Source organism: Camellia sinensis, chromosome 1 (genome assembly GCF_055761805.1).
Source record: "Camellia sinensis isolate YWXY chromosome 1, ASM5576180v1, whole genome shotgun sequence".
NCBI classification, from domain to species: domain Eukaryota; kingdom Viridiplantae; phylum Streptophyta; class Magnoliopsida; order Ericales; family Theaceae; genus Camellia; species Camellia sinensis.
Window position 1 is genome coordinate 22781780 of NC_138961.1, and position 23269 is coordinate 22805048.

General features: G+C 33.9%; 1 long non-coding RNA gene across 1 annotated transcript; it reads right to left on the reverse strand.

The window, feature by feature from the left end:
- Positions 1–8481: 8481 nt before the first annotated feature.
- LOC145789596 (uncharacterized) lies at positions 8482–9454 on the reverse strand. Its single transcript, XR_014327689.1, has 2 exons — positions 9295–9454; positions 8482–8903 (listed from the first exon to the last, which is right to left on the reverse strand). It is a non-coding gene; the product is annotated as an uncharacterized LOC145789596 (long non-coding RNA).
- Between the last annotated feature and the right edge of the window lie 13815 nt (positions 9455–23269).

Sequence of the window (23269 nt, forward strand, 5' to 3'; positions counted from 1 at the left end):
AAAGTTTCAGGCTCGAATTCTTCAGAATCCACCGAAGAACAACTCTCTCTTTTGTATAGAATGAACAAACAATCTTTTGATGTATTCTTCTTAACCCATGAGTTGAATATTCAATTAAACATAAAAGAAAACTAGCAAAATATCCCCAGATATAAATCTTAATATCTGAAAAGAAGATCTGAAGCAGTAATCCTAAAATCTGACAAAAAAACGTACTTATAGAAATTTGGGACTGCGAAGCTCGCTCGAGCGAAGACTCTCTCGCTCGAGTGAGAAACAAAAAATGCGTGTTTTTCATAAGTGGCTTCGCTCAAGCCACACAACCTTTGCTCGAGCGTACATTCATCATTCTCAGGTTTTTTGCCAGATGCAGCCTTCGCTTGAGCGAGAACTCCTTCGCTCGAGCAAGCAAGGGCGGACATGCAACTTCGAATGTAATTTTGCATTTTGCTTCGAGGGCGCTGCCCCTCAACTCCGCCTAAGCGTTGCCCCGGACCCACCAAGGGGCGCTGCCCCTTGGACCCCCGCGAGCTAATCGGGCAGCTTAATTCCCATCATAATTAGCGAAGTGACAATCTTGAAAGCAGTAATATCACAAACTTCTCTACAAAGTACAATTCGGGTTGGATTCGCATCTGAAAACTCATAGCCTCACTGAAATAAAAAGTGCGAATAAAATTACAACTCAAAGGAGTTTTGTCAAACGGGATTGACAAGAATAAAAACCTAACAATCTCCCTCTTTGGCAATGCCGTGACAAAACACACCTAACAAATAAAATCCTAATTACCCCAACCTATTACAGCCAATAAAAACAAACTTCTTTCACAAGGTCATGATTTGCAAAACAACTATTAATGCCACAAGAGTATATGAAAAAACAACAGACATATGATAAGATTATCTTGAAGCATGAGATAGAAAACATGAATAGATGCAACTTGGAGATTTTAAAAACATGTAGCATGAAAAGATGAAAACTAAGACACATGCACCCGACCGACCCATGGCATGAAAACTTGAAATCCAACGGACAAATGACATTACTCCATTTTTTTGTCACGAATTGACAAAGAAAGCTCAAACAACGACAACAAGAGCATAAACAACACAAGCAATGTAAATAACAATAGCATGCAAGAAGGAAACAATAAAGAAGCAGTGCATAGCATCATGCAAACCAACTAAAGCCAATCTCCCTTACCAAACCAATTCAAGATGAACCAAACTCCCCCACATTAAAAGCAACCACAAATACTAAAAACAGTGAACAAGAAGAAAAAGACAAAAGATAATATGGTGGAATAAGAAAAGAATTTCAGATTTGTACCTTAAAACACACAAGATGATCCAAGAAGCACAATTACTAGAAAACACAATGTGGACAATCTATAGAAGATTTATCATGAAAGAAAGTGATGCATTATGTGAAAAGTATAGATCCCATGATAAAAGTGTGTGTGTGACTCTTGGAGATCGACAAACACAAGATTCAAATCCTAGTAGTGATCTGATAGCTGGACCTCTGGCAAGAGAATCTAAGTACAACAAAGGAAAGGCAAACCACTAGGAATCAATGGGTATTTGGTGAAAAAAGGCGGAGGCTCCCCCTCAATCAATGAATTCTTTATTTTTTTTTCCATATCTTTTGCTTTTCTTTTACACAATTTTTTCTTTCTTTTGCACACTCATTGGCGGCTGACACGCTCAAGAGTATGGAAACCGAACCAGAGAAGCATGAAGATAATAAGGATAGCCTGGTTGGTGACTCTGAGGTAGCCTTTTCCTCATGCCTGGACTACAAAGAATGGAGGGGAAAGCCATGAAGATGCAAAAAAATAGAAGATGATTAAGAGACTCAACATCACCCGTGATATGCTAGTATAGGTTAATTCCTCTAGAAAAGCAAAAGATACAATGCTAAAAGTCCATAGAGAAAAATGATTACTAAGGCAGAAGACTCAAAAATTTGCTAATCCAAGAGTGTGTACAGAATGAGACATACTAATCAAAAAACACACACTCTAAAATAAGTAATGACCACAAAAAGCACACACATATTAACATGTAATGGATATTCTTATCAATTCCAATATGCACCAAGGACCACTCAAAAATTTCAAGCTTGCAAAACCATACTAAGAAAATATTTTTGGATTTTTTTTTATTTTTTATTCTAAACAAAGTAATACAGAAAAAGAATAGGCACACATTAAATGACCCAAAAAAAAAAAAAAAAAACACAGAAACCTAAAAACTAAAAAGAATAAACAAATTAGCACAAGTCAAGTTTTCTTACCCAAACCGCTTTAGTATGAACAAAGTTGTGAGAATTGCGGTTCTTGAGTGGTGTCTTGACGTTGTGGTTCCTTTCCCCTGCAATAGGAACCTGTCTTGACGTGGTTTTCAACTTCCTATTCCTAAGTCTACGAAAATGAAAACTCGTTCCATGTTTGTTCTCAAGCTGATCAAAATAACGAGGTCTAATAAAATCTTTAATCTCATTACTACCAATGAAGTGTCTTCTATCCCATGAGATGTTGGAATTTCTTCCATCTCTATGAGACACTCTTCCATGCAACTTATAACAATAAGGGCGAATATGGCTATGCATACCACAATGAAGACAAATAAAAACAGGGTGTACAGGGTGTACCTTCTTTTCTTTTACCTTACCAACTTTAGGAAGTTTGAGAAGTCCATCTTTATGTTGAATTTTTTGTTCTCCCTTTCCTTGAGCTCTTGTATCATAAGATGTAGATGCACTCTGTTTTTGTTCTTTGTTATCACCACAGCCAATGCCACTCTTATCACAACACATTTGTTGAGACCCACTGATATCCTCCAAAGTCTTTGATCCTTTGTTCCAAAGACCAATGGTAGCCATAGCACACTTGAGCTCTTCCTCTTTCTTGATCATTAGTTCTTCCAAGACAACTTGAGACATCTCAAGAGATTCAATCTTTCTTCATACATTGCATAGATTTGCTGTAGCTCATTTCTCTCTGTCTCACAAGTCAAGATTTTTGCACAAAGGGCTTGTCGATCATTAGCTATCTTGATGGCATCAATCCTAGCCTCGAAAATCTCTTCATTTAGTTTGACATTCTCACTTTCACATGCTTTGAGCTTCATAGTGAGTTTGTTATTCAATTTGGATAAGTTAAAAGATTCTGTATACAACTTTTCATAAGCTTGCTCAAGCTCTTCATCATCACTTCCCGAGGATTCATCATCAATGACATTCTCAATCGGCCTCTTCGGATACTCTGTTCGTCCTTCAATTTCAGAAGCCGCCATGAAAGTAAGGAATTGTGTATGTCCCTCTTCACCTTGATCTTCATTGTCACTTTCATCTCTATCAGATTCTGATTCATCATCCCAAGTGATAACAAGGGCTTTCTTCTTCCTCAAACGAGTGGGGCATTCTTGAGCAAAGTGGCCAAATCTTTGGCATTCATAGCATTGGACTCTTTCAGAGTTCCCTTGTATCTTTCCTTTCTCCTTATTGGCTATAGAATTAATTTTGAGTTTATCTTTGCCTTTGGATTTATGAGTATGAGTAGAGTCCAAAAGATTAGGATTCTTTTTCAAAAAAGATTTTTTAAATTGTTTTACAAAAGCATCCGTAATCTTAGAATCTATCTCACAGTCCTCATCAGAATCTTCTCCAACTCTATGAGCACTACTATAAGCAATATTATCTTTTTGTTTCTTTTTGAAATTTCTATGTGCCTCATAAGTTTGGAGATTTCCAACCAAATGATCTAACTTGAGATTATCAACATCTTGAGCCTCCTCAATAGCCGTAACTTTTGATTGGAACCGATCCGGCAAGGATCTCAAAATTTTTTCCAAAACTTTGGATTCTGGTATTTTTTCACCTAAATTGAAGCTAGAATTTACAATGTCACTCAACTTCGCATAAAATTCATCAAAGGTCTCACTATCTTTCATTGAAAGGTTTTTGAAACTAGACGTGAGTCTTTGAAGTTTTGAGCGTTTAACAGAAGGAGTGCCCTCGTGAATAGTTTGTAAGATATCCCAAGCCTCTTTTGCGACTTCATAATTGCAAATACGACTAAACTCTTCAGGTGTGACAGCGCAAAAAAAAGAATTGATAGTTTTACTATTCCAATTACTATTTTGGTAATCAATTGTGTCCCACTTATCAATTGGTTTTGGGAAAGTTACTCCATCAACGATAATCGTTGGTTCAGTCCACCCATACATGATAGATTGCCAAACTTTTTCATCAATAGACTTTAAAAACGATCTCATTCGAGCTTTCCAAAAAGAATAATTGGATCTGTCAAATAGGGGTGGTCGAACCATAGAATTTCCCTCACGAATTGAATCCATTATCACAAATCAAACAAGATCTCGCTCAAAAGTTTTAAAAAACAAAAAAACGACCCGCTCTGATACCAATTGAAAAATCTAGAAATCCCCAAGATGTTGATTGTGATTATGTATCAATTTTAAGCAGTAAACAACAATCCCAATCAAACAATCAAGACAAATCGACACAATGATTTTACGTGAAAAAAATCACAATTTGACACCTTCAATTGTGATAAAAAAATCACGGGCAAAAGTCACAAAACAATCTACTAAAAAGACATAAAGGAATTACATAGGTATACTCTCAATTACCTAGCGAGTCCACGCCCAAATTGAACCAACCCCTATGTGCCTCTTCCAACCCCGTCATCACCTCGGAATTGTCTTGACTATGAGCCACTCCAGAATCCACTAAAGCTTTAGGCTCAAATTCTTCAGAATCCACCGAAGAACAACTCTCTCTTTTGTATAGAATGAACAAACAATTCTTTGATGTATTATTCTTAACCCATGAGTTGAATACTCAATTAAACGTCAAAGAAAGCTAGCAAAATATCCCCAGATATAAACCTTAATATCCAAAAAGAAGATCTGAAGCAGTAATCCTAAAATCTGACAGAAAAACGTACTTATAGAAATCTGGGACTGCGAAGCTCGCTCGGGCGAAGACTCTCTCGCTTGAGCGAGGAACCAAAAACGCGTGTTTTCCATAAGTGGCTTCGCTCGAGCCACACAACCTTTGCTCAAGTGTACATTCATCATTCTCAGGTTTTTTGCCAGACGCAGCCTTCGCTCGAGCGAGAACTCCTTCGCTTGAGCAAGCAAAGACGGACATGTAACTTCGAATGCAATTTTGTATTTTGTTTCAAGGGCGCTGCCCCTTGACCTCGCCTGGGCGTTGCCCCGAACCCGTCAAGGGGCGCTGCCCCTTGGACCCCCACAAGCTGACCGGGCAGCTCGATCCCCGTCATAATCAGCGAAGTGGCAATCTTGAAAGCATTGACATCACAAACTTCTCTACAAAGTACAATTCGGGTTGGATTCGCATCTAAAAACTCATAGCTTCACTGAAATAAAAAGTGCGAATAAAATTACAATTCAAAGGAGTTTTGTCAAACGGGATTGCCAAGAATAAAAACCTAACAAAACGGAATACAAAAGAAATAGGGCAAATTACAGTAATAGTCCCCATAGTGTGGGGCTTGTGTCACTTTGATCCATAACTTTTCAATTGTGACACATTTGACCCTGAATTTTGAATCTTGTTTCAAATAAGGACAATTGAAGATATCGTTAGATTTTTCAAGGGTAAAATAGTCAATTTGATAAAATATAAACTAATTTGACAAAAATAAATGTCAAACAAATATTTTTAATTTTTTAAAAATTATTTCTACCCACTAAAATTAAACTTATGTAAAATTGATAAATCTTTTACACATTTATTTTTTTATTTTACCAAAATAATTTTTATTATGTGTTTGGATAATGATCATGCAAAATTAATTTTTAAAAATTAATCATGTAATTTTTATTAATATTTATCAATTTTATATAATTTTATCACTGGTGGATAAAATAATTTTTAAAAAATTAAAAATATATTTTTGACATTTATTTTTGTCAAATTAGTTTATATTTTATTAAATTGACTATTTTAACCTTGAAATTAAATAATGGTATCTTCAATTGTTCTTATTTAGAACAAGATTCAAAATTCAAGGTCAAATGTGTCACAATTGAAAAGTTAGGGACCAAAGTGACACAATTCTTAAACTATAGGTACTGTTAGTGTAATTTACCCAAGGAAATATAAGAAAGGAGAGAGTTTGTTTGATTACAAAAAATCAAACTAGAAATTAAGATAAATAAATAAAAACAAATTTTATTTTATTCCAAAAACAAAATCAAAATCTGATATAAATAAATAAAACATAAAATAAATTCATAACTTACTTGATTAATTTCTTGAACAATATTCTGATCAAGTGCAGTGTTTGACACTGTGTCCTTAAGATAGATTCATCCTCTCCACGGTACTTTCAGATTTGCGGATGTTTATCTCTTAGGATAAAATGATCAATCAACGGAAAATTGTAGCACTACAAATTTTCCGTACAACGAACATACTATGTGTTTATACACTTTCACAAGAAAAATAATGTAGCAAAATGTAGAGAGTAATGCAGTATTTTTTTAGGACGAAAATTGAATGGAGAATACAAGTGAGGACTAGTCTATTTATAGGTGCAATGGTGCCTCTTAGTTTTGAATCCAACAGGTATGGTACCTATTTAGTTTAAATTAAACCGATACAAATCTGTTTGAATTTTAAATTAAACAGGTAAGGGTTTTTTAAATTGTAATGGACAGATTTGAAATCTGTCTGTTCCAGAAGGGTGCAAATTTTCAGACCAAGATTTGAATTCAAACGGTCAAAATTTATTTTCCTAAAATTAAAAAATAAATTCAAATGTTTTTTACCCAAAAAAATAAGTATTGGGCCGGACAATCCCAACCCAACCTCACTCCACGCGCCCAGCCCAGCCCGTCAGACCAGACGACAGCGGCGCGCATGTTTATTTTGGATCCAATAGATCTAGCCCACTTTGCGCATAACCTCCCTCTCTATAAAACTTTGGTGCCCCTTAGGGTCTACCCCAAGTTCCAAACTAAAACTTTATAAACCCATTCAAAATATGTCCACCAAATCAATGTGGGATAAGCCTAAACCATACCTTTAAGAAATTTCCACAAAAACTCTATTTCTATGGAGCTCTCTTTGGCTTCAATTTCTTATTCACCCGATAATGGTTTTGAGCAACCAAATATACTACGTGAATCACAACACGACATAGAACGCATTACCACTTAGAACCACCAACAATAGCTCATGGGTCCCACCTAAAAATTAAACCAAAGTTTAGAAAAAAGTTTGTTTTTTTTTTCCAGATTTTTTCAAAAACCATTTCTAACAAATGTTATATTCAAATCATAATTATTTTATTTTTTTTCTCACAAAAATCAAAAGTCCATCCAAAACGAGATTTTTTAGTCTCAAACAATAGTTAAAAAGTCAAATGTCAAAAAATCAACCCATATCCCAAACGAAATCTAAATAATACTTGTAATTTACATATAATCTGGTTGCTTCTTTTTTTTCTTGCTAGATTCGCGACCTTGATTTTTAGATTGGAGTATCACATTTTCTTTTTCTTTTTCTTTTTTTCTCCCATTTTTGTTTGGCACTCATATAGATCATACCAATCCAATCGATTTTTTGTTAGGCTCTGCAAAGGTGTGGATTCGAGAGAAAAGTTTGGATTTGGTGAATTTTATTTGGAGTTGACTTTTGTAATTCAAACCATTTAGTTTTAAGATTGATTTAGTAGAATATTTATGTAAAAAATTAAGTTGATCGTAAATCAATAGCTATATATTTAAATCACATTTACATTATAAAAGTGGAGTGATTATAATTCAAATATATAACTATCAATATGTAATTATTTTAATTTTTTACATAAATATTCTACCAAACAAGTCTTAAAAGGTGAACAGTTTGAATTTCTGAAGTCATCTCCAAAATGGACAAGTCTTAAAAAGCGAACAGTTTGAATTTCTGAAATCATCTCCAAAATGGACCACGAAACTCAACTTGTGCCCCGCACAAAAAAAAAAAAGAAAAAAGAAAAAATCTCTTGAGAATCCAAACCTCATCCTGATTGTATAAAATCTTATGCGGAGTCCAAATCCAAAAATTGATAACAATTTTTTAAAATGCAGTGCAATTTTCATAACTGAGTAGCAAATTTATTTGTTGCCATAGGCCAAAAATTCTGGTGCAATTTGGCATTCAATACAAACCTTTACGCTGTGTTTGGTAAGAGGATTTGAGGAGAAATTTAGAAAAGGAAAGGGAAAAGTTAAGCGAAATGTGAATAAAATACACCTATATTTCACCTAATTTCACACACCTTTTCCCTTTCCCTTTCTAAATCCCTCCTCAAATCCCCCAACCAAACACAACATTAAAAACACAAATAATGAATTGATGACTTATGGTTCAAATGGAATTAAATATAATGCAAGGGGCAAGTAAGCCGATACAAAAGATAAAAGATAAATAACTATTACTCATTCAAAGTCCTTGTCTTCAATGGGTATTTATCACCACAAAAATTACATCAAAATGTAGCATAGAAGCAACATTTGTAAGCATGGCATTATCACCACCACCCAAAACTAAATTACAACAAAAATTACTTCCAATCAAAATACAACCCTTGTCTTTAAATAGATGAATCGAAGTGTTTAAACCATCCAACAAAGTCGCATACAAGAATTATTAATGCAAAAAATTATTGTCACTTCAACTAAATACTATTAATGCAAATATTTATCAATGATAATCCACCCATATGGCCATTGCCACTTCAACTGAATATTGAGCTATAGCTGTCCACCTTGACAATCCTAAATACACAACATGGAGGTGAAACAACTTGTCTTCTCAGTGCCTATGAACTTTTTAATTGCTTGAAATGCTTGCTCCACACCTACAAGGAAACACAACAAACCTTTTTAATTACAAAACTAATGCAAGACCAAATTGTTAAAAATAAGCAGTTCAGGGGATTGGACACCAAACATAACAAATCTATGGTTACTAGCTTTTGTAGAAGCAGCCCTTAAGCCTCACGCATTATATAAAACAATATTGGGATTTTAAGCTCACAGAGGTGTTCAACATCAAAGCTCAATAGGTCACCACAATGAAATTTGAGGGTGTCAAAATGATTACCACATGAAATAATATATATTCAATTAGACATTTTTACAAACATTTACAGTACTTGGTGAAATTCAAAATTCAAACCAATCTGTTTATTTGTTGCCAAAACAAACGTAAAAAATAGCAAAAATGCAATTTATTGAGAGCTAACTTACCTCTAAATGGGCCTTGGTATTCTCTAATTTGTTGACACAGTAATGGTGCTTCATGGTGGCTGTAGTCCTAGACTGCTTTGGAAGTGATAAAGGTAATGCAAAAATAAATAAATAAATAAATAAATTGTTGGAAACTATGTGATAAATAATATGGTGCAACCTCATGGTGCACATAGTGTGGCCTAATCTTGAAGGCCACATGATATATATGATCTATCCACATATGGTCTAACTATGAAAGATGAATGATCTTAGATACGTGGTACATATGGTATGGCCTAACTATGAGGTACACATGGTTTTGACATATATGTTGGAAAAAATGATTTTTGGGGACTTTAATTTAATATTAAAGTGTGGTGACTTTAATTAAAGATTAAAGTGGGTCCCAACCATCTATTGTGTTGGGTCCAAGTGGGTCTAGATACTTTGCATTGAGATCTTTACACTACAGATAGAATGGCCAAAAACCATTGAGATTTGAATGAGAAATTACCTCATGAAGTTAGCTTCATGGAAAAAAAGGTAATGAAGTTTGTAACTCCTGCATTAATGGGGTTTGTAACTCCTGCCTTTATTGCAGAGGTTAATGGTGCATTATGAACAGCCATAAAGGCTGGAGGCTCTTCCTCTCTCCCCTATACATGTATAAATTGAGACCCTCCTGTCAAGTCTCAAACACAGAAATTTTTACTTCCATTTCACAAGTCAGTTTGCCTGAAAGTTCCTACAGTGAGAGAGTGCTGCCACTGTTTTGTTCGCTAAGCTAGACAGAGAGTGCTTCTGCCGTAGCTGGTTTTGACCGTCGTATCCTGGGAGACAGACGCCGGGATTCCTCAAGCACTCGACCAGTGAGGCGGTGAAATCTGTTTTAAGGAAACTGCTTCCATGCAGGCTTCGGTTTCGTCTCTTTACCCTTTTATTGTTTTGTGTATTTCTGTTGAAATTTAGTTGTAATTATTAACATGTGTTCTTAGTATATATATAATTTGATTTCTTCATAAATCTATTTATTTAATTTCAAAATTTGAACAACAAGCTTAAAACAGATTTCTCATATATGTTTTCTTATGAAATTGATCGAATAGATTTATATAGACATTTGTATAATGTTACTAGGAACTGTTGCGGAATTGCTCCCTATTTCAATGATTGTAAATTATGCAATGTGATTCTCTAATTGTTTAGTTTAATTAGAATGCTCTATCATAATTTGTATACTTAATTGTATTACTCTGATCTTATTTTATGAGTATGGTTCATCATTCCCCTTCTATGATTTGCATGAATTTTAAGGTTATAAAATATAATTTATTGATGTTGCAATTTTGACATGCTAATTCTATTATATTCTAGGTTTTAATTTGTTACATGCTTATTATTTTCTAGACTAGATTACATGATTTAATCTTTAGAATTTTTGCATGTTAATGGTTGAATGGTTATATACTTGAAGTGCTTGGTTATTAATTTATTATATATAAACAATTCAAATTATTTACATAAACTGCATGCTACTTATTTGGTTTCATCCTATTTGTCTAATGTTGCATATGTATATTTTGATTTTGCATGCTTCTAGCTTTACTATCTAATTTGCATGTGAAATTGCTTCTAGTTTTCTAGAGTTATACACATAAGTTATTTCCATGAATAGTGTGTGATTTAATTGGATGAATTAAAGTTTGAATTAAATGTAGTTCTTTGGAGTTATAAAATTTGTGTAACTTGCCTATATTTATTTACATGGTTATTGTGAATTAAATTCTTATATAATTTATGGCAATTAATTTTTTAATTTAATGTAGAAGTTATAAGGTTTTGTAACTTGTATAGTATCTTAATTCCTTAGTTATTTTGCTATTCTATGATTTGCTAGAAGGTTAAATAATATTTGATTGTATGTACAATTGCTTTATATTATGTTGTCGTTTTCTACTAACTCTCTTTGTAGGCATACCTAAGCGAAGAAAGGAATTGTATGGACTACTTATAATCCTCAATTGGATTGGTTATTTTTCTTTATGTTTGAAGAAATTTTTTACTTGAGATTTAGTTGGTTTGTTTACCAATGTGTAGTAGCAAGTTTTATTTGCTTATTAGACGCATTTTATATGCATGTATTTGGTTGTAGCAATTTTAAATTGTTTGCAAGTTTAAATTGCTTGTAAGTTTGGATTTTGGTTTGGTTTTCTGGAATAGAAACCAAAGTGTTTAGCCTTGGCTAAAAAGGAGGTTTTATTTGTTCGAAATGGCAACTATCACTGATGTTGCTGTTACTGCTAATGTTGGTGGGGATCTGAACCCCGGGGCAACTGGGTTGCCAGCCCCTACTGTTGTGACCTTTGTGGTCAACCATGGCGTTACTCCGGCTATTCTGGGAGGACCGCTTAGTCATCATGAGCGCCCAGAGAAATTTGCTGGGGTGAACTTCAAGAGATGGCAGCAAAAGATGCTATTCTACTTGACCACGCTAAACCTTGCAAAGGTTCTGAGCGAGGATCCTCCAGCCGTGGTAGAGAATGAGCCTGATAGGCAGAAAGTCATGGCGCTTGACACATGGAAGCAGACAGACTATCTTTGCCGGAACTATGTGTTTAACAGCTTGGCAGACTCACTCTATAGTGTGTTTTGTTCCAAGAGCTCAGCAAAAGAGTTATGGGAATCTCTGGACAAAATGTATAAGACTGAGCATGCCGGGGCAAAGAAATTTGTGGTTGGCCGGTTCCTTGATTTTAAAATGGTAGACTCTCAAACTGTGATAAGCCAAGTCCAGGAGTTTCTAGTGATCTTGCATGAAATTCATGCTGAAGGAATGCCTTTGAACGAGTCATTCCAAGTTGCTGTGATCATTGAGAAACTTCCCAATGGTTGGAAGGATTTCAAGAACTACTTGAAGCACAAGCGCAAGGAAATGTCAGTTGAAGAGCTAGTGGTCCGACTCCGGATTGAGGAGGATAATAGAAAGAAAGGAGGGAATACCTCCTCAGTAAAAGCCAATGTCATTGAACATGGCAAATCTTCTGGAATAAGAAAGAAGCCCTCTAAGTTGGGACCTAGAGGTGGTGTTGCAAAGAAGCCGGCTTACAAGCCACCGGAACCAAGTAATCGGTTCTTTGGGAAGTGCTATAACTGTGGTAGCAATGGGCATTGGGCTAGTGACTGTCACAAGCAGAAGAAGTCATACAAGACTAAACCTCGTGCTTATATGGCAGATTTACAAGAGCACTCCCATGAGGAGGATGATATGCACTTGTCTGCCGTTGTCTCTGAGGTGAATCTGGTAGATTTACCTCCAGGTTACAAGCCTTTAGGCTGCAAATGGATTTTTAAAAGAAAGATGAAGGCCGATGGGTCTATTGACAAGTATAAGGCGAGACTTGTTATCAAAGGGTACAGGCAACGAGAAGGCCTGGATTACTTTGATACGTACTCACCTGTTACTAGGATAACATCCATTTGGATGGTGATTGCGATTGCTGTTTTGCGCAATCTAGAAATTCACCAGATGGATGTAAAGACAGCTTTCTTAAATGGAGATTTGAATGAAGAAATCTACATGGAGCAACCTGAAGGATTTTCAGCTCCAGGGCAAAGCAGGAAAGTTTGTAAACTTGTCAAATCTTTGTATGGTTTGAAGCAAGCGCCTAAACAATGGCATGAGAAGTTTGACAACGCAATGTTGTCAAATGGGTTTAGAATCAACGAATGTGACAAGTGTGTTTATGTCAAAGACACTGACAGAGGTTATGTCATTTTGTGTCTATATGTTGATGATATGCTCATTATAGGTAGTAACGATGAAATGATCAAAACTACCAAGAAGTTGTTAAACTCTAAGTTTGGCATGAAGGATATGGGCATTGCAGATGTTATTCTGGAAATTAAGATTACCAGAATCTCTGACGGAATTGTACTATCTCGGTCTCATTATGTTGATAAGATACTTGAGAAGTTTAGTGGATCAGATACGAGTGTGTCATTGACACCTGTAGACTTAAGTCTACATTTTACCAAGAATAATAATGAAAATGCCTCGCAGTTAGAATATTCTCGGGTAATTGGAAGTTTAATGTATCTGATGAGTTGTACTAGGCCGGATATAGCTTACTCGGTTAGCAGGCTTAGTAGATACACAAGTAATCCCGATGCTTCTCATTGGAAGGGTATTGTGCGGGTGTTAAGGTATTTACGCAGCACTCGGGATTATGGGCTGCATTATACTCGATATCCAGCGGTGCTTGAAGGCTATAGTGACGCAAATTGGATATCAGATATAAAGGACTCAAAGTCCACTAGTGGATATGTGTTCACTCTTGGTGGAGCAGCGGTGTCTTGGAAATCTTCCAAACAAACGTGTATATCTAGATCAACGATGGAATCAGAGTTTATTGCTTTGGATAAAGCAATGGAAGAAGCTGAATGGCTTTGCCATTTCCTTGAAGATATTCCAAGTTGGTCCAAACCTGTGCCTGCTATTTGTATTCATTGTGATAGTCAATCTGCAATTGGTAGGGCACAGAGTAATATGTATAATGGAAAGTCTAGACATATCCGTCGTAGACATAATTCCATACGACAACTACTCTCGAATGGAGTTGTCTCTATAGACTATGTAAAGTCTAAGGACAACATTGCGGATCCGCTAACCAAAGGGTTAAATCGAGTGTTAGTCGAAACGTCGTCAAAAGGAATGGGGTTGAGGCCGTTGGAAGTTACCGGAATGGAAACCCAACCTAGTTGACTGGAGATCCCAAGATCTAGGTTCAATGGGACAACCCTAATTGCGTGTAACGGTGGTATGTCACTAAGGAGGTTAAACCTCTAGCCATTCCTTCTATCAGTGATACCTGCAAGTGTAGAGGTTAAGCTGAGCTTTTAATGACTCTAGTGTGTTAAGCTATTGAGCTGAGTATAGCAGGATACTCAAGTAGAGTCACCTATGTGAGTGTGAAGTGGGGCCACTTCTAGAAGAATTGGGAGGCCAAGATTCTTTGAAACCACTCGCTAAACCAGGCTAGTGTCCAGGGCCACACAGGGCACACCAGTGAGAACAGAATGGTGGTAGGAGTAATTCCCATGTGAGATCTATTGTCTCAGTTTACATAAACGGCAGAGTAGTTCAAGATGTCATATTCACTGATCAGCCAGTAAACTCGATAGGTTTTCACTAGGAGAGGTTCAAAGCCAAAAGCTACCTTCTCTGATGTCGGGGTTAGTCCGTTGTACTCTCTCTCCGAGTCATTATTGTTGAACGGTGTTCGTTTGTTGAGTCATTCGGTCAATTTTTATTCATGTGGGGGATTGTTGGAAAAAATGATTTTTGGGGACTTTAATTTAATATTAAAGTGTGGTGACTTTAATTAAGGATTAAAGTGGGTCCCAACCATCTATTGTGTTGGAGAGATACTTTGCATTGAGATCTTTACACCACAGATAGAATGGCCAAAAACCATTGAGATTTGAATGAGAAATTACCTCATGAAGTTAGCTTCATGGAAAAAAAGGTAATGATGTTTGTAACTCCTGCATTAATGGGGTTTGTAACTCCTGCATTAATGGGGTTTGTAACTCCTGCCTTTATTGCAGAGGTTAATGGTGCATTATGAACAGCCATAAAGGCTGGAGGCTCTTCCTCTCTCCCCTATACATGTATAAATTGAGACCCTCCTGTCAAGTCTCAAACACAGAAATTTTTACTTCCATTTCACAAGTCAGTTTGCCTGAAAGTTCCTACAGTGAGAGAGTACTGCCACTGTTTTGTTCGCTAAGCTAGACAGAGAGTGCTTCTGCCGTAGCTGGTTTTGACCGTCGTATCCTGGGAGACAGACGCCGGGATTCCTCAAGCACTCGACCAGTGAGGCGGCGAAATCTGTTTTAAGGAAACTGCTTCCGTGTAGGCTTCGGTTTCGTCTCTTTACCCTTTTATTGTTCTGTGTATTTCTGTTGAAATTTAGTTGTAATTATTAGTATGTGTTCTTAGTATATATATAATTTGATTTCTTCATAAATCTATTTATTTAATTTCAAAATTTGAACAACAATATATGCCTATATAAGACCATCTCCAACTGTGTGTCAAACTCGTCATCAAATTTGAATTTGATGAAAAAGGTGTCTTTTTTCAACTCTAACGGTTTTATCAAATCGGTATTAAATCGAAAATTTTACTTTTCTTTCAACAAACTGAGGTCCAACTTTTCTTTCATCAAATCACTGTTCATTACTGTTGCCGAATGTCTCCCGGATATCCCTCGAATGTTCTCCTGGATGACCACCTCAAGGCAAAAAAAAGTGAAAAAATTATACTGTCCAGTTGACAACCTCAAGGCAAAAAATAAAAAAAATAAAAAAAATAAAAAAATCACATTGATCGGTCGACCTGCTAGACACTACAATAAAATGCACATTTGGTGACCAAAATTGGCGACTAAAAAAATTGTAGTCGCCAAAAGTACAATATTTAGCTACTAATTTGTTTTAGTCGAGGTGTATTGATTAACAGTGACTAAAAAAAATTTAGTTGCTAAAAATATCAAAATTAGCAACTAAAAAAATATTTTGGTCGCCGTATATTGAGTTTTGGCTACTAAAACCATTTAGTCGCCGAATGTAAAATAAAAAATTATTTTTTCTTTGACGACCAAACGTTTGGTCGCCAAAAACATATTTTCAGCGACAAAAAAATATTTTAGTCGTCGTATATTGAGTTTTGGCTACTAAAATCATTTAGTCACCGAATGGAAAAAAAAAATATATTATTTTTTATCTTTAGCGACCAAAAGTTTGGTCGCCAAAAACATATTTTCAGCGACAAAAAAATATTTTAGTCGCCGTATATTAGTTTTGGCTACTAAAACCATTTAGTTGTTGAATGGAAAATAAAAAATTATTTTTTTATCTTATTTTCAGCGACAAAAAGAAATTTTAGTAGCCAAAAACTAAAATATTTGGAGGGAGACATTTCGAATTTTGGAGGGATTAATAAAATTAATTAGCGACTAAAAATATTTAGTTGCTAATGGTGTAATATATCTATATAACAAAACAACTCTAGCTTTTTTTCCCCCCCCTTCTGATGAGACTTCTGTCCCTTTGTCAAAATATGAACCATTAGATTGAATTCAATCCAAAGGCTTACAATGTCTCACTCTCTATTTGGTCCAAAATATGGACCATTTTCAACACACACCCTTTCTCTTTTTCACACACACTCTCATCTCTTTATTTATGATTTGAAATTTTGAAAGCAGACCCTCTCTCTCTCTCTCTCTTTCTCTCTCTCTCTCCATCGGACGTGGTTCACTGCCGGAACCCAACCCTTGCTGGCGACTGAACCCCAAACCCCTTATTAGTCTCTTCATCTTCTCTCTTCCTCCCTTCCTCTTTCCACCATCCCAATCGTCATCAACAGTGGCAGCCTCAAACCCTCTTCAATATTGACGAAGACTGAATTGAGCCATAATAAAAAGAGATCAAAGAGATGGGAGATTCAAAGATGGGAGTCAAAATAAAATAGAGAGATTCAGAGATTGGAGTAAAAAATGTATGTATATATGTGCATTTGTGTGTGTATTTACAAATCCATTTGAGTGTATTATATATATATATAATTTTATGGATGTACATATATGATTATGGATGTATACATATGATTCCAATATGTAAAAATAATAGCAAATAACAGATTCCAATATGCATATATATGTGATTCCAATTGACAAAACCCACATACAAGCCAACATATAAGCCAAAAATACCTACTTCAGTCTTCGTTACACTTGATACTTCTTTGATTTATTGCTTTTCTTTGTTGTTTTAATTAACAAATCGAACATCTCCTTCATCAGACAGTTTTTTGGACAGTTTTTTGTATAAAAATCGGACAGTTTTTTATTGTTTTGGTTGGGAAGGTTTGTTTTGTGTTGTGGTCGATTGTGTTATTTTGTTGCCTAACAGTTTATTTTTTTGGTATTTATTTGTTTGCTATCATTTGAATAACCACGTATTTTGAGTCTCAGAAGTACCTCTCTTCTCTGTTTCTTTGCATTATTTTTTTTCCCTGGTTTATTTTCACTCACATACACCAAGCTCAATCCTACTACCTATTGAGTCTTTTGCTCATTATTCCCTTTTTTTTTTTTTTTAAAAGCTCAGGTGGTAGAGGAGTAATATCCATAAAGTAAGCACACTATGTTATTTAATTTTTTTAAATTTAATCTTCATTTCTTATTATTTTGAAATGGTAGGATGATTTTATTATAGTGATATGTATGATAATAGTTTTATAGATTTGAATGGTAGGATGATGATTTTATTATAGTGATATGTATGATAATAGTTCTATAGATTTGCAACAGTACTGAATTATTGATAATTGGTTATTTATTTATTTATTTATCAAATCAAACCAAAGTAAACTGTGTTTCAAATCCATCCAACTCAATAATTTGAGTGAGTATACAAGAAATTACCTGTTTGAAGCAGATATAAAAATGGACAAAAATTAAATCAAAGCACCAGTAACAATTATATATAGAGTTCTAATCATCAAATCATTAAAAGCTAACAAACCCACTATTCAGAGGCATGCTATTAAATCAAAGAACCATATGTTATTTAATACTTTGTTGTTGTTGTTTTTTTTTTTTTTTTTGCATTGTGTAATGAGTACATCTAACCACAAAGGGGTGAAGGAATTCCGTTTCTCCCCTGTTTATGCTTCCATTCACCTAGCCATGTAGGGTCATTTTGGTTACTAATTCTTTTTTTTTTTTTTTTCTTTTCTTCTCGAGATTGTTGTTGATGGTACTTGAGGTCTACAATACTTGAAGTTTTTTTTCTAGAGCTATTGTGTTCATTGATGGCATTGATTGCTTTTTAGGTATTATAAGTGCTTTGAGTTTTAATTATATATCAATTTCGAGGCCACGATTCAATGGGTATCCTCTATTACAAGCTATGGTCTCTTTCTTATTCTATCTCTACATCTGTGTACACATTTTTCAATAATTATTCCTAAATTCTAATTTTTATTCTTGTCGTTAATTAGAATAACACCTATCGGCTCCAACATTTGCAAATCGAGAGCTTCCAACCATCAAGCAGGTTAGTAATTTTGTTATTATTATTAGTTTTGATAGCATTTGTTTTGTTGTTATTGGTATCTGTTTGAATGAAGGTTACAATTGCTTTATTACATAGGTCCTGTCATTGTTTTATTGCTTTATTACACAGGTTTATTTGTCATATATGTGTTTATATATATATATATATATATATATATATATAGAGAGAGAGAGAGAGAGAGAGAGAGAGAGACTAGCAGAGTGTGAAAATAGGACAATTTTGGTGAAGGTTCAAGTTTGAACCTAAGTTGTCGTGCTTTTCATTCTGGGGAAATTTCATTTCAGTGCAAATTAAAATATATATATTTACGTATTAATGTTAAACGCTACAACATTAAAAATAATTTTACAAACTTTCTCATGTATCTGAAATTATTTTTTGAACTTATTTCTCCTTTTATTTTGTGCTTTGATGATATTTGCATTAGTTAGAACTGGTACTGGATATAATTTATGATGGAGTTTAGGTTTGCTTATTTATGAGTGCCTATTGTGGCAGTAACAAGAGGAATCATTTTGTTTGGTAAACTAATTATTTAGACTCTTGGATGTTGTGGAACTATAGTGCCTTCAATGTTCAAGATTTGTGAAAATGTAGACTGCCAAAAGTAACAAAATTTGATGAAAACTGATGAAGGATTCTGATTATGAAACAATTATGATCATGTTGTATACTGGTGAGAAATTTTTTTTTTCGAAACATTGCATGTAATTGTCAAATTAGAGTTTACTAGGCAGGCATGAAGTTTAATTTAGAGGTTGTATAAATTTTCAACAAAACGGAAACATTAAAATGATCTTGATGGGATTATATGTAGATTATGATATATCTAAATTATTAATTTTAATTTTAGAATTGTTATAATTTGCAGAGTATAATATATCTAAATTATTAATTTTATAATTGTTATAATTTGAAACGTCAATATTATTGAATAACTGCTAATGGTAATTTTTTTTTTATTTTTTTATAGATTGCTTTTGCGTGGGCTATTGTGGATGTGTACGAAGAGCATTTGTTCTGTACATGGAAGACATTTATTTTGAAACAATCCTCTGTTTTGGAAATCCAGTGTTTTTGTATGTAATATTTAATTTAGATGGATTATACCTGGTTTGTATGGATTTATATGATATTTGAAATATGATGTTACAAGTTAAAATTTTTGAATAGTTGATAATGAAATGGGTATTATTGATAATGGATTTGGATTATAATTGATAAATGTATTATTCTGTAGACATACAGGTTATATGTTGCATTGATAATGAAATACATATAATTTAGAAATTAAAGAAAAATATTCAATATGTGCATTTTAAAAAAATTAATAAATAGAGCTTGAGCTTTAAGCGACTAAAAAATTCGTAGTCAAAAAGGAGTGTCACGTTTTTAACGACTAAAAAATTGATAGCCAAAAAGGGGTGACACGTTTTTAGCAACTAAAAAATTGGTAGCCAAAAAGAGTGTCACATTTTTAACGACTAAAAAATTGGTAGCTAAAAAACTAAAGATGGAAAATATTTTCCTTTCGGTGACTAGAAAAAAATTTGTCGCCAATACTTTTCTCAAAAATCATCTAGCGACAAAGCTGGCTACCAAAAAATTTAGTCGGAAAAAATCTTTGGCGACTAAAAATTTAGTCGCCAAAAGTGTAATTTGTTGTAGTGGGACACCCGCCCAGTTTTTCTTCCGATCGACCAGTGGTCTGATAAAACTCCAAAATCTTTCGTTGAAACACTTGATATCAAAGGAAGTTTTTACTCAAATTTTGTAAAAAAATTGATATACCGTTGGAGATGCTCTAAGAGCTCATATTCAATATTGTGAAGACACACCAAAAATAATAAGTTATATCTCTATTTATCTATCTTGAGGTTACCATTTTGAAAGTCTAAAAATTTGAAGTGTAGATAAATATTAAAAAAATTTAGTAAGTTCCTAATTGACAAGGAATTTTCCAAATGAGACTCGTAATCCAAAAAGGAGCTTCTGTCCAAAATGGGTTGCGTCTCCTCCATGTGTAATTGCACTGTGGTTATGGTGTTTCGGCCGTTGACGGTGGGTCATGGACGGTTGTTGGAGTTGAGAAACTGAACAGGAGGAGGGGTAGGGGGAGGGGGTTTGCTGCAAATAGAGATGGAAATTTTTTTCAAATGGGTTTTTTTTTTTCCGTAATTTATTTTTGTTGAATTCAGACTTTCAAATTTCAAATTTAGGCGCGGATTACAAGACAAACCGAAAAGAGGGAAGCGTCTGTATGCAGTACGTGTTTGTGTTTAACGTCGTGGACAATCGTTTGGTTTGAATCTCTGTTAAGTAAGGGCTATTTTAAGAAGTGGGTTAAAATTACACCCCTAGATGGAGATGACGGCAGCGTGAGGGGCTGTGTGAGAATGGTTGAGAGGTTAGGAATGGGTAGTGGTTTATGTCGTCTCTGCCGCCGTCGCCAGTAACCAGTGTAGTTAGGGTTAAGGTTTTTGGAGTGAGAAATGATGGAATGAGAGGATGTGCACAGAGAAGGTGAGGGTATATTTGGAATGTGAAGTGTGTGGATTGAGATAAAAAAGTAAAAATCAAATTACTAATGTGTAAATTGAGAAAAGGTGTACATAGAGATAAATTGGTGTGTGGAAATAAAATTTCCCTGCTTCCCTCTCTCACAAAAAAATCAAAAAAAATTAAAAAGTAACTTTTAACCATCTACCCAAAACACCCTTAAGAGAGTTTCTCATTCATGTAGCAAGCTCACTGACATGTTTAAATGGCACCTTTTCATTGGTGTGGATAGAGCCGGAATTAGAATTTATTATCGGATAGGGTAAAAAAAAAAAAATTTTTTTTTATCACATATATAAATACATATGTATATATAATATGATATGTAAATTTTATATATACATAAAAAACAATTATATATCATAGAAGTAATTTCTAATGAGCTGAATAAATTTTTTCGATAAAAAATAAAAAGAGAATGTAAAATAAAATATATTTTTTTTATAGTGAGAGGTCATTTTATATATAAGATAATATATGTATATTTTTAAAATACTATAACAGACCGTAGGTATAGTTTTCTCTTAATTCTCTTCCTATGGGGCACCATCTGTCGCAGCTAAAGTGGTGCCCCAGCAGCAACGAATAATTTCTCGTTTTTTTTGCGCTATTCCTTCTATGAGCCTCAAATAACCCCCTCAGCCTAGGGCTGCAAACGAACCGAACCGAGCCGAGCTTTGCTGAGCTCGAGCTCGGCTCGTTTACTTATCGAGCTCGTTTATTGAGCTCAAGCTTGGCTCGATAAGGAACTAGGCTCGAGCTCGGCTCGTTAATTTTAATGAAACTCGAACTCGGCTTGGCTCGATAAATTTTTTTAATATTATTTATATTATTATTTATATATTTTTAATATATAAATAATGTATTTATATATATTTATATATTATTTAATATATAAATAATATATTTATTTTATAATTTAAATAAAGATAAACGAGCCGAGCTTATGCAAGCTCGAGCTCGGCTCGTTTACTAAACGAGCCTAATATTCGAGCTCGAGTTCGGCTCGTTTACTAAACGAGCCGAGCCAAGTTTGTTCATGAACAGCTCGGTTCATTTGCAACTCTACCTCAGCCTACTTTGCAAACATTCCCATCTTATCATTAAGGTACTGATATCATCTAACATCATAATTGTACGAAGAGAGGATTTCCAAAAAATATAAAGGCAGTATTTGATATAAAGGGGTATTTTATATAGATGGTTAAAAGTTAATTTTTTAATTTTTTTAAATTTTTTTTGTGTGAGAGATGGTGTGACTCAAAATTAGTTAAAAGTTGACTTTTAATTTTTTTTGTAGGTGCCCAAATGGCCAGAAAATAAATAAGCCCATTTATTTAGATAAATATACTATTTATTTATTTGTACCACAGTATTTCTCTACTTTTCTGTATATTTTTTCATAATTTTTTTTTAAAAAATAAACTTATTTAGATGATTTCAAAAAACTCAAAGAAAAATACGAACGAGACTACGACCATATCAGTGGAGATAGAAGTAGTGCATGACATTATTACATTATGAGTTGGTTTGGCACCCCTAAATAAATATAATTGGATAACTGTATTTATTTAAATTATATCATTTTTTTTAATTTTTTCATAATATATAAACGACTCCAACAGAAAAACAAAAATCATACTCTTTGTTTGGGAACATGTTATTTTAATAATTTTTTGATTTTTTATGAAAAATGTACAAAAAGATAAAGAAAGTGATATAACAACTTATAGTAATTTTTTGAATAAAATACTTAAGCCTCATTTGAAAATAAGTTATTTTAAATTTTTTTTATTTTTTACCAAAAGATATGCAAAAAAATAGATAGAGTGAGGTGATAACTTATAACGATTTTTTAATTTTTTAATTAAAATATGTAATTTTCAAACGATGCCTTACAAAAATAGAAAGTGATGGGAAGAGACATGGATCACGTCAACAAAGAGAGCAAGTAGAAACAAGAGAGATATGACCTTCTTTGGCAAGAAGATACTTGCTTAACATAATTAATAAAATAAGATAAAATATCATATTCAATTTATAATTATTATTTTTTTTAACAATTATTAAATTAATTAAAAAAATCAATTATCGTGGCATAAACTCAAGTTTTAATATAATAATATATTTTTTAATGTTATGTGATAGTTATTGTGACATTTTTTGTATAATTTTGAACAAAAGTTAATTTTATGAGTAAATTGAAAAAACTTGAAATATAAAATATCAAAGTGAGAAAAAATATACTTAGAGGGCCAAAGTGAAAAAGTGATCAAACTTGAAAGGT